Genomic DNA, 11,327 nt, shown 5'->3' with positions numbered 1-11,327 from the left:
TAAAGAATCTGACTTGTGTAGGAGAAGCATCTGGTTCAAATACTGGTTTTAATGGCAAAGTGAAGAGGCTGTCAGCCAAATACTGTTCTCTCTTAGCCCTCCCCAGTGAATCATTCCTTTTCAGACTATTGTAAATTCAATTCTGGGCTTCAATGCCTTACTGTCCCTTTAAAGTAATAGGGGCCCCAGCCTGAATGTGTAATGCACGTATTCTATTGGTGCGGTTACTCTTGGAACAAGGGAAAATGACCTTTCGGTTTCCTTGACAACTTAGAAATTTCTTTTCGAGTGATGTCAGGAAAACAACCCCGCGTTCTTGAATGAAGCATGCATTTCACAGCTGAGTCTGGGGGCTGCCGAGAAGAGGGCCTGTTAAACCTTGCACAGCCACAAACCAAAATAAGGGTTTGTGTTTGGTGGCATTATTAAACCTGCAGGTATTGCAGTCAAAGGGAGTGCCCCCAGTCTGCTGGCAGTAATGGTTTTAGGGAACACGTCTCGCATTCCAGTTTTCTTTAGCCTCACTGGCATTGTCCGGTGGGTGAATTTGCATGTGAAATTCTTCGTGGGACAGTAGTCTCTCAATGGCTTTTTTTTTTTTTGGTAAGTGGTTACAATTTTTTCTTTCTTCCTTTTCACAGAATAGGAGGTTGGAGAGATACTTCACACTGAATGAAAATATTTTCTAAAGCTGAGTGCGCTCCAGGAACCGTCACCCAAATGTTTCTCTGCCCGTGGAGGTTTCATATTTGAAAGAATATTTCTACGAAAGGTACAGATATGTCCTCTTTAAACTAAAAGTTATTACCTGTGATGTACAACCGTTTTATGCATGCTGATATTGAGAGCAGATAAATGATACCTGATCTCTAATACCTAGAGGTAGGTAAAGAGGAAGGGGGTGATGGCAGGAGGGATCTACCAGTGAGGTTCAGAAGCAGGCACTTAGGGTATCTTCCAGAGTGCTGTCCGTGGGCTCTTTGTGACCAAATTCAGCTGGGAAGCATCTGATTAAAACTGAAGCCCCAACTCTGCATGTGCAGCTGCTGAAAGGGAGATGAAGCCCTCATTCCCAGTGGGTGTCTGTCCCTGGAGCAGTTTGGAGCTGTTCCAAGGAGCAGCAACATGAACCTTGCAAGATTGAGTTTCACTGTTGCCCAGGGTTTTGTATAGCAGTTGTGAAAACCTCCTTAGGCTTGATCATTTCACTCTGCTGTTTCTTGGCAAAGCCCTGAACAGGATTAGGACAGGTAGCAGGGCTGACTGACCTGGGGAAATGACAGCACATTTATTTACATTTGATTCAATCTTGAATGTTTCCTTCACAGTTGTTCGAGAGAGTTCTAATTTGTACAACAGGGTTTTACGAAGCTACTGGATTTACTTGATTAGAAATGAGGTTTTCTTACCCTTTTAATGGGGGGGGAAAGCCCCTCACCTTCCAATGGGGGTGGGGAGTGAGAAGAACAGGGGAAAAGGGATTGGGGCAGCCTGGAGGGCGGGGGGACAGTTGTAGTAAGACAGAATCATTCAAATAAAATGTATTTTGAAGTTAGCAGATGTAACATCTTTAGATGTATAAGAAAAGCAGCTGGCATCTACAGAAAGTGGGAGTTGCATGCTGACTTTGAAACTCTTGTAGGGACCATAGTGGATAAGCCATTCCATGCAAGCTCTGATTGCAAAGCTGTGGCAAAGAGGGTGAATGTGGTCAGTTTCCAGAACCAGAAACTGTATAATAATTTCCTGTATTTTTATTAACTTAAAAGAAATTGTCTGTGTGGGTGCAGAGGTGATTTTACAATGTGAATAAAGTTTGCATAGACCAGTAGTTTCTGTCAGAATCCACGCAATGCCTGAAACAGTTAGTCTGCTGTCCCAGGCCTCTCAGCCAGGGCCCCAGGAGATCCCTTCCAGTTCAGGAACTTCAGCAAGATCTGGCACGGTTGAGCAAATGGGCAACTAAATGGCAGATTAAATTTAATGTAGAGAAGCGTAAAGTGATGCACCTGAGCAAAAATAACCCGAGCTACCTATGCTGTCCTGGGCTGTACATCAGCTGTTACTGGAAGGAGATCTGGGAGTCACTGTGGACAGTTTGCTAAAAACATCAGATCAGTGCTCAACAGTCATCAAAAAGACAAACATGTTAGGGGTTATTTAGAAGGGAATCATAAGAAACATGGAGAGTATCATGATGCCCTTTTATAAATCCATGGTGCATCCATGCCTTGAAGCCTGTGCCCAGTTCTGGTCCCCACACCTCCAAAAAGAGAGAGAAGAACTAGAGAAGGTGCAGAGAAGGGCCGCAAGGGTGAGGGGCATCCATATGAGGAAAGACAAAAGAGCCAGGCCTGATCAGTTTAGAAAAGAGTCAGGACAGGAGAAGGGTTTACAACACACTAACTGGTGAAGAGGAAGTCCCTAGGGATTTATTACTGACTGTCTCTCACAATACAAGAACTAGGGGTCCCAGCATGAAAGCAGTAGGCAGCGAGTTTAAAACTAATGCCAGGAAATTCCTTTTCACCCAGTGTGCAATTAAAGTGTGGAACTCGTGGCCACCAGATGTGGTGGAAGCTGAGAGCTTAGCCAGATTCAGAAAGGGATTGGACCCATTCTTGGAAAGAAAGGGGCATCAGGAGCTATTTTATGTGGGAGTGAGGGGCATGGCCTCTGAATCAGAACTTCCTAGACCTTAAATGCTGAAGGCTGTAAGTGCCAGGGAAACAGTGTGGGGGAAAAACCCTGGTCAGACCCAGTTCACTCTCCCGTCTGGCTTCTGCCGCCATGTGACACCGGGGACTGGACGAGATGGACCTACAGTCTGATCCAGTAAATGGCATTTCTTGTGTTCCTGGGTTCCCGTGATCTGTGCTGTTCTGTCTGCAGAACTTGCCATTTTTCCAGAATGGTGGAATTCAGCTTTTTTGCAGCAGAATTTGCTGTATTTCTGCTGCTACACAAGAAGATGCTGGGTCTCCCTGAAGGGACCTGGTTGTAGCTGCCTTTTGCTCTCCTGTTTTCTGTACAATGGGAGTTAACAGGATTACAGTGCGTGCTCCATGCTCTGTTCTGTAGTCAGGCAGCAGAGGGTTGAGGAGCCAGGGCTTGAGTCCAGATTGCAGTCAGGGAACAGGAGTCATCAGAAGAGAAGGAATCAAAACAGCACAACGGGGCCCATGGGAGACTGACCCACCAAAGCCAGTTAGAAATTCTTCACTTTTTTGGTGTGCATATGGGGAAGGAAACTGAGCTGGGCTATCTGCATTGGTCTGGGGGGAGCTGCACTGCCCAGCAGTGTCAAAAACTCCTGAGGTATAATCAGTGCTGAAGGTGGTAATTAAGTTTTATCTAAGTAAGTATTTTCAACTGGGAACTCCAGCTCTGCATGTGTGTGTGCAGGAAGGGAGAAAGAGATGAAGTGTACTTTATGGCAATCAGAAATAATATTGCAACAGAACATGCAGGCTGTTGTCACAAAACAGAAATACATATCTATAGTGGCTGAAGAGACAAGCTGTAAACTCTGTTTTCTGAAAAAGGACATTTAAATTAACCTTAGTGGTCAGCAGTTTCCTGCTCTGAATGAGCTGCTTTTGACCATCAAGTTCTGCACTTAAAACACCTGCAACGTCTTACAGTGAATAAAAGCTAGTGGCTGTCAGTAAGCTAATAGCAAGGCTTTCAAAGAAATGTATTCGGTGAATCACATGCCATCTGCAAACTTAATGGTTATTTAATTTCAGTTAGTCTGGTGGTAGATATTTTGAGGTTCCGCTGAAGACTACGCCCTGTTGTCTGCCTCTTTTCCCTTTTGTCCCAAAAGTCAGCTCTTTTGACACACAGAGTAGAAATACTCATTGTGATTGTCTGTCCTCATTTACTTTAACTTTATTTTAAACTAAACTTGGAGTTTCATAGTTTCATAGTAGGTAGGGTCGGAAGGGACCTGAGCAGATCATCAAGGCCGACCCCCTGCCTGGGCAGGAAAGGATGCTGGGGTCAAATGACCCCAGCTTGGTGGCTGTCTAGCCTCCTTTTGAAGACCCCCAGGGTAGGGGCGAGCACCACTTCCCTTGGAAGTTGGTTCCAGCTCCTAGCTGCTCTGACTGTGAAGTAGTGCCTGCTGATATCTAGCCTGGGCCTACTCTCCGTCAACTTATGGCCATTATTCCTTGTTTCTCCTGGTAGTGCTTGGGGGAACAAGGACTCTCCCATTGCCTGCTGGTCCCCCTTGGCAAGTTTGTAGGCAGCCAGCAGATCCTCTCTCAGCCTTCTCGTGTGGAGGCTGAACAGGTTCAGGTCTCATAGCCTCCTCGTAGGGCCTGTCCTGCTGCCCCCTGACCATGCGAGTGGCCTCCTCTGGACCCTCTCTATGTTGTCCATATCCCTCCTGAAGTGCAGCGCTCAGAACTGGACGCAGTACTCCAGCTGCAGCCTGACCAGTGTCAAATAGAGGGGGAGAATCACCTTCGACCTACTCGTGATGCATCTGTGGATGCATGACAAGGTATGGTTGGCCTTCCTGACCGCATCCTCACGCTGTCGGCCCATGTTCATTTTGGTATCAATAATGACTCCAAGATCCTTTTCCTGCACTGATGAGAAGGGAGTTGCCCAGCCTGTAGGTATGCTGCTGGTTCTTCCTCCCCAGGTGCAGCACCTTGCATTTGTCCATATTGAAACCCATCCTGTTCTCATCCACCCACCTCTGTAACTTGAGTTGAATTCAAGTTTGTGATTCCTTCTTTCTGGTTGGGTTTTAGTGACTAAAGATGTTTTGGATAATTTCAGTATTCAATTTTTCCCCCTTTTTATCAAAATAGGATAAATACCAAGTTTTATAAGACCTTGAAGCAATAATCTTGTAAATACTTGAAGGTTTTTTTCATTATACAGTTTTCACAAAGTATCCCAGAACTTATTTGAGAACCTGCTGTTTACATAAGGATTGTTTCTTTTCTGTGCAGTAACTAATACATTTGAGTTGGATAATGGGAGTCTTTGGGTACCTACTATACTTTATTTTCATGCAAATAAAAGCTTAAGTTGAAGTAATTCCTTCTCTACAAATTATTAATAACTAACGGGTGAAAGACAACTTCACTCGATCTCTGGAAAATTACAGTTTCTCTAAAAATCAATTGAAGGATGTAAAAGCCTGTAAAACATTAGGGCCTATTTGTCCAGAATCACACTTCACAAAATCCTATAATTTCTGGGAAAACCCTTCTGAGTTTATCTTAGTTTAATTTGTAATATGTAGTAGGTTAAACAGTTAAAGGTTATCTTAGTATATAAAAGAAAACTTAATAGCATTGCTTCTATAATTTACAGCATCTATCAGTTTACAGCGTGTTAACTTACATGTAGGATGCCTCTCTCTCTGTCTCTCTCAATATTTCTCAGTTTTAAGGCTTTCTCTTTTCTCAAGAACATAAATGTGTTATGTTCCAAGTCTGCTATTTTTTTTTCAAACTACCATTTATCACAGCAGCCTCCAAATGTGCTGCCTAATATATAGACTTAGTGAAAAACAGTGTATTGTCAGGCCACCCTTCTCCTGCCAAAAAGCAAAGGGGTGGGGAAGAGGGTGAGATACATGACCCAAGGAGGGACAGTCAGGGCAGTGGCTGAGACAAATTGTTTAGCTGCATTTTTTTTATATGCATAATATGCACTGGAGTACCCTCTGCTTACCCATAGTTATAGAGTGAATTCAGGGGTTGTCTGCCTCGTTAGACTCGAGGCACTGCTTGGAAAGCTTTTTGCTTTTACTCATTTTTGATTTTGGAAAAATATGAAAAACAGTGAAGCAAACTGGCTCAGGGGTTGCGCTCAGAGGGTGGTGGTGGATGGGTCAGTGTCAGCCTGGAAAGATGTGTGCAGTGGAGTCCCTCAGGGCTCAGTTCTGGGGCTGGTGCTGTTCAACATCTTCATCAATGATCTGGATGAGGGGGTGGGAAGCACCCTGTCCAAATTCACGGATGGCACAACATTATGGGGTGCAGCTAACACCCTGAAGAGGAGGAACCAGATCCAGGGTGACCTAGACAGGTTGGGGAAGTGGGCAGAGAGCAATAGGGTGCAGTTCAATAAGGACAAGTGCAAGATGCTGCATCTAGGGAGGAAGAACTGCCATCATACCTATAGGCTGGGGGGCGACCTTCTCAGCACCACTGAGGCAGAAAGAGATCTTGGAGTCACTGTTGACTCCAGGATGAACATGAGTCGCCAGTGTGATGAAGCAGTCGTCCATCCATAGGTGCTTCACAAACAGGGCCAGGGAGGTGATTCTCCCTCTCTGCGCGTCACTGGTCAGGCCACAGCTGGAGTACTGTGTCCAATTCTGGACACCGCAGTTCAAGCAGGATGCGGACAACCTAGAGAGGGTCCAAAGAAGAGCCACTCGCCTGACTGGAGGGCTACAGAGCAGGCCCTATGAGGAAAGGCTAAGGGACCTTAACCTCTTCAGCCTCTCCAAGAGAAGGCTGAGAGGGGACCTTGTGGTGGCATACAAATTCGTAAGGAGGGAGCAACACAAAGTAGCCGATGATCTGTTTACCAGGGCACCCCCTGGAATGACAAGGAACAATGGCCATAAGCTACTGGAGAGTAGGTTTAGACTGGACATTAGGAGAAAATTCTGCACGGTCAGGGTTGCCATGATCTGGAATGGGCTCCCAAGGGAGGTGGTGCTTGCCTCATCCCTGGGGGTCTTCAAGAGGAGACTGGACAGGTACAGGGCTGTGATCACGTGGCCCCAGGGTTGGTGACCCTTTTCTTGCCTGCCAGGGGCAGGGGGTAGGACTAGATGGCCCACTGAGGTCCCTTCCGACTCTATGAATCTATGAATTCTTCTATCACAAAGAACCTGGGAACAGGGCAGAATGTTTTCCTATGTGAATAGATACCTGTTTGAAATCTCTCCCTTTTTTGTGTATCGTGTAGGTGTTTGCACACCTAACAGTGTTAACAGTGAGGAGCACCCTTAAAATGATCTTGGGGTACCTTAGGGTACCATGGCAGCCCAGTTGAGAATCACTGGGCTCATTTCTTATTAGCCAATCTAGACTTCATCCTCCCCTCTGAAGCTGTGAAGGCTGTCTGGACATGTGGGTCAGGGGAAGGATGTTTCCCTAGAATACAGTAGTCTCCAGTTTGAATTCCAGTTTCATGGCATGGACAGGTGTATACTTGTGATGATTTGAAAAGGGAAGGGGAGCTGCTCTTCAGGCCAGCTATTATGCTGTATTTGTTGCCTGTGCGTGAGCTGTTGGTGGTAAGAGTGAGCTAAATAGCCTGGTTTTGATGCTAGATGAAGCCAGGGTGAGGTTGAAGCGGTTTTACTGTGTTTGTATCTCTGCAGGCCCATGCACAGGTAGCGGTTAGTGTACAGTGCCCCCTTTCCTCTCTTCTGAAACAGCTCTGAATGTCCGTTTGTTCACACCTCTAGCCCAATGGTGGTTTGTGTTTTCCTCATCTCTGTTTTACATGTGCTTCCGTTGATTTTAATTTTTAATTTGTTCAAGAAAATAACACATCTGTGTAACTTCCAGGACAACATTGCAGTCGAATAGCAATAAACCCTGCATGTTCTCAGAGCTGCATGTGTTATCCTACTTGTCCACAAACAAGGAGGAAGTGTGAAGAAAGCCACTTGGACTCGCATACGCACGCGAGCGAAAACTTTCCTAGAACAAAGCTGCTTTCACTCAAACTGTCACAGTTACAATCAGTGTTAAGCATCTCACACTAGAATATGAGAGCTAGAAGCTTGCAGCAGATGATCTAAATCTCAGAAGAAATAATTGGGTGTTTATAGATGTGCTCCAGGAGGTGGGTAGAGGAGGGAAGGGGGGGAGCTTTAATTAGAACGTGTCTGAGAGCTGCTCTAGTTAAGGCACCCGGAGCTCAATGTGTATCAGCATCCCCGTGCTGAAAAATGGTGGCAGGGGCATGTAGTATGAACTGAGTTCATAACACATAACATGTGCTATGAACACAGTTCTGTGCGATAGAAGAATTGCTCTTCATATTTTTCCAAAGTCAGAAATGACTGAAAGCGAAAAGCTTTCCAAGCAGTGCCTTAAGTCTAATGAAGCTGAGCTTTAGTTAAAGTGCTCCCACCTCATTTTTCAGCACGGGGACGCTGATACACATGATGCTGAAGACTGCTGGAGCGTGGTAATTACCACGCTCCAGCAGACTGAATTAAGTGTGTCTGCTCCAACGTGTTGAAAATACAGCATGTTGGAGCAGTCTCAGTATGTGTATAGGCGTTTATTGTTACTACTGTGCGTCTCTTGTTATCATAGAAAATTTTCATAGGAAATTAGGGTTGGAAGAGACCTCAGGAGGTCATCTAGTCCGACCCCCATTTTATCTATAGGAAATTTAGTTTTCATGTCCTTCGCTAACCTCTGCCTACTCTTGCTGCCTGCTTTTATGCCCCCTGGAACCAGGACAGTCCACTTTGGCCATCTGGAAGCATATAACACGTGCTATGAACTGCCCTCTACAAAAAACATCTTTGCTCTGAGATTTAAAAGGCAGTCACACTTGCCGCACAGTGCTCTGAAAACAGGCAGAATGTTTTACCATGAATTGCAGCTACTGTGGGGGGGGGTTGTTTTGCTTTTTTTCTTCCTTTTGAAAGGGAAGGATCATTTCAAAGATTACCGGTGGTGGCAGTCTTATCGCTGCAAAGAACACTTGCTTCTCAGTTATACAGTGTTCACTGGGCTGGAGGATAGTGTCGAGTAGAGTAGTTTTGATTGTAATAACCAGCAATTTTGATGAGCAGCAAAACTGAGTGAGCAAAGTCAAAAGCCTGTGCAGAATCTCATCAAGAAATGACACCTGTGGGACTTGATTGTGGTTTACTCCACTGACTGCTGCAGCTGGTGGGGGGAAAAGCTTGTACACAGAGATTACATTCAAGATTTTGATTCTAGTACAGCCGACTAAAGTAGGATGTTAATAAGCAGTGGAAAATGTATGTAGTGCTTGGTTTAGTGTTTGGTTTTGGATTTTATTGTGACCGATTCTATTACCAATAACTTGTAGATCCTCGAGCTGATGCACAGGACCTCCCAGCGTGCTAAAAGGAGCAACCCTGAAGTTGTCTTTTATTCTCAAACTCAGAGATATTTGGGGTCGCATGGAATTGCAAAGCTTATGTAGGACCAAAGTTTCTCACAGGTACACATTTTGCCTTCCTTGGGCCCTGATGGGCCTAAGGTAGTAAACTATTTTCAAGTACTAAAATATTATGGGGGCGGGGGTGGACACAAAATATTGTCTATACTTAAGTTGACCCAAGACAGCTTTTAGAACCAAAGCAGGTGGCATTGTAAAGCAGGCAGGTGGTATTCTCAAGGAATTAAAGGCAGGAAGCTGTATTTTTTGTTACGGTTGCTGAAAATGCAACAGCTTCAGGTTCAGAAGAGAGAAGGACAAAAAGCTTCCTTAGGAGCCAGTGTAAAAACCCACTCATATTATTCTAGATGTGAGCTGAAAACTTGAGACTGTTCCAGAGAAGTCACAAGTCACCCAGATGACATAATTTGAGAGCAGGACTGGTGTGCACATCCCTGCACTGGTAACTTTTTCAGTGAGACTTCCTTCTTTCGTGTCAGCTTTTATCACACATGTACATGTACATGAGGTTTGAGTACTTCATCTCAGTGGCTCCAAGTCAGATCCTTTATGGTGATTATTTAAAGGTCACTCTTGCTAACCACTGCACTGTTGATCAAAGAACAAGGGAAACGAAATGAAAGATTGTGCAGGTTTTCTTTATAGGACCTCTCGGGAGCAATAGTTCTCTTTCATGACAGAGAATTGTTTGGGAGCATGGCTTTGGTCCCTCCCCGCCCTCATCTGAGTGATCAGCGAAGTCTGAAGAGCATCTGACCACCATAAAAGGTGAGCAGTCTTGGGCTTTCAGGCCCCCCACAACCAGTCTGGGCTCCTGTCCTTGTTCTTCTCCAGCTCAGGCTGTTGTTGCTATTTCTTTTGCTGCGTGCTGCCTGCAGGCTCAGGCGGTTGCATCCAGTTGTATCAGTTGAGCTCTCAAACTTCTTTCCAACCACAAGGACAAGAAACAATTTTGAAAATGAATGTGCAGGCTCTCATGCCATCACATGACTCTGGAAGGCTCGAGGCATGGTTTGTTATGCTTATGCCTTGATTTAGCCTTCCTCCCAGCTGCATCTGAAGTGCAGTGGAGGAGAGCCAAGCGGGAGGAGGTTAGCGCAACATATGAGGTTGTGTCTTGGGTATAAGCAGTCTTATTCTGGGAACTCGAATAGGTAGAAGACCACTGGGGTAACAGCCCCTGTCCCTACCCCACATAGGCAGACTAGTGATTGCATATCAGCACTTGCGGTCTTTTATCTTAAACGTGTATTTAGAAATGTTAATCATTACCAGCATCCTTGGGGGGGCGGGGAGGTGTTTGCTCCAATATGAGGGTGGAAAACTCAGGCGCAGGGAAGATAAGTGAATTGTTCAGGGCCATAAAGCGAGTTGGCGTTGTATGCAAATTGGATGTAGCTGCTCTTGTTTGAAGGACTGTATCATGCCTCTTCTCAGCTGTTGACAGAAACGCAGCGTTCTCAAGTTATTTCTAAGCCCGGATTGCTTGAGGTACGTTCTGAGACAACGGTGTTTGCCCTGTTCTCATTCACTCACAATTCGTCAGACTCCTTTCGGGGCTCAACCTTTCCCACTTGGTCCCAGTCCAGACTTTTGGAAAGTCTGAAAAATCCTTGCAGCTATTTGATTTATCAGAGTAGGGAAAGTGTGTACTTGTCTGCTTAAAAAGTAATTTAAACTCTACTGAACTTGTTTCTTATTGGAGGAGCACTCTGTTAGTTGCAGAATGTACTTTTTATGTTGGATTCATTTACTGGGATTTGACTTGTGCTAGGCAGACAGATTGGATGGACTGAGCACCATATCCATCAGAGAAAATCTGCATGGACTTATTTTTGCCTTTAGGAAGCTGGATACTTTAATTCCTTCCTTCATCCCTTTTTATGCTCTCCTTGTTTAGTTGCGGATTTTATATAAATACCAGATACAGTTGTACCTAGTCGTATGCAAAACTTTGAGGCTGGAGGGTGAGTGTAGGAAGGGGGTTGGAGATGGAGTGAAGTGTGGGGGAGGAGGGTTGGTGATGGAGTGAAAAGAAAACTTATTAAATCTTTTCAAGTTTCTCTTTTGGTTTCCTAGTGAACAAGCTGTGAGAGTTTAGGAAATACACAATTATCAAATGTATAGGTCTCAAAATAGACAAAAGCATAAAATCTGTGATT

At 44.9% G+C, this 11,327-nt stretch overlaps 1 protein-coding gene across 3 annotated transcripts in view; it reads left to right on the top strand.

Annotated features, from left to right (window-relative positions):
• The first annotated feature begins 643 nt into the window (after positions 1-643).
• The window catches only part of PPP6R2 (protein phosphatase 6 regulatory subunit 2), a 137,370-nt gene continuing 126,686 nt past the window's right edge, over positions 644-11,327 (top strand). For 2 of the 3 annotated variants that reach the window (XM_019509708.1, XM_019509706.1), the window contains exon 1: positions 644-772. The gene's annotated coding sequence lies outside the window, so the exon portion shown is untranslated. Of the gene's footprint in view, positions 773-9,098; positions 9,208-11,327 lie in introns of those variants that run through there. The other variant, XM_019509707.1, reaches the window with a different exon arrangement.

This window comes from Gavialis gangeticus, unplaced genomic scaffold (assembly GCF_001723915.1).
Source record: "Gavialis gangeticus isolate Ggan-Ray unplaced genomic scaffold, GavGan_comp1, whole genome shotgun sequence".
Classification (NCBI taxonomy): Eukaryota; Metazoa; Chordata; order Crocodylia; family Gavialidae; genus Gavialis; species Gavialis gangeticus.
This window is presented reverse-complemented; position numbering and strand designations above follow the sequence as displayed.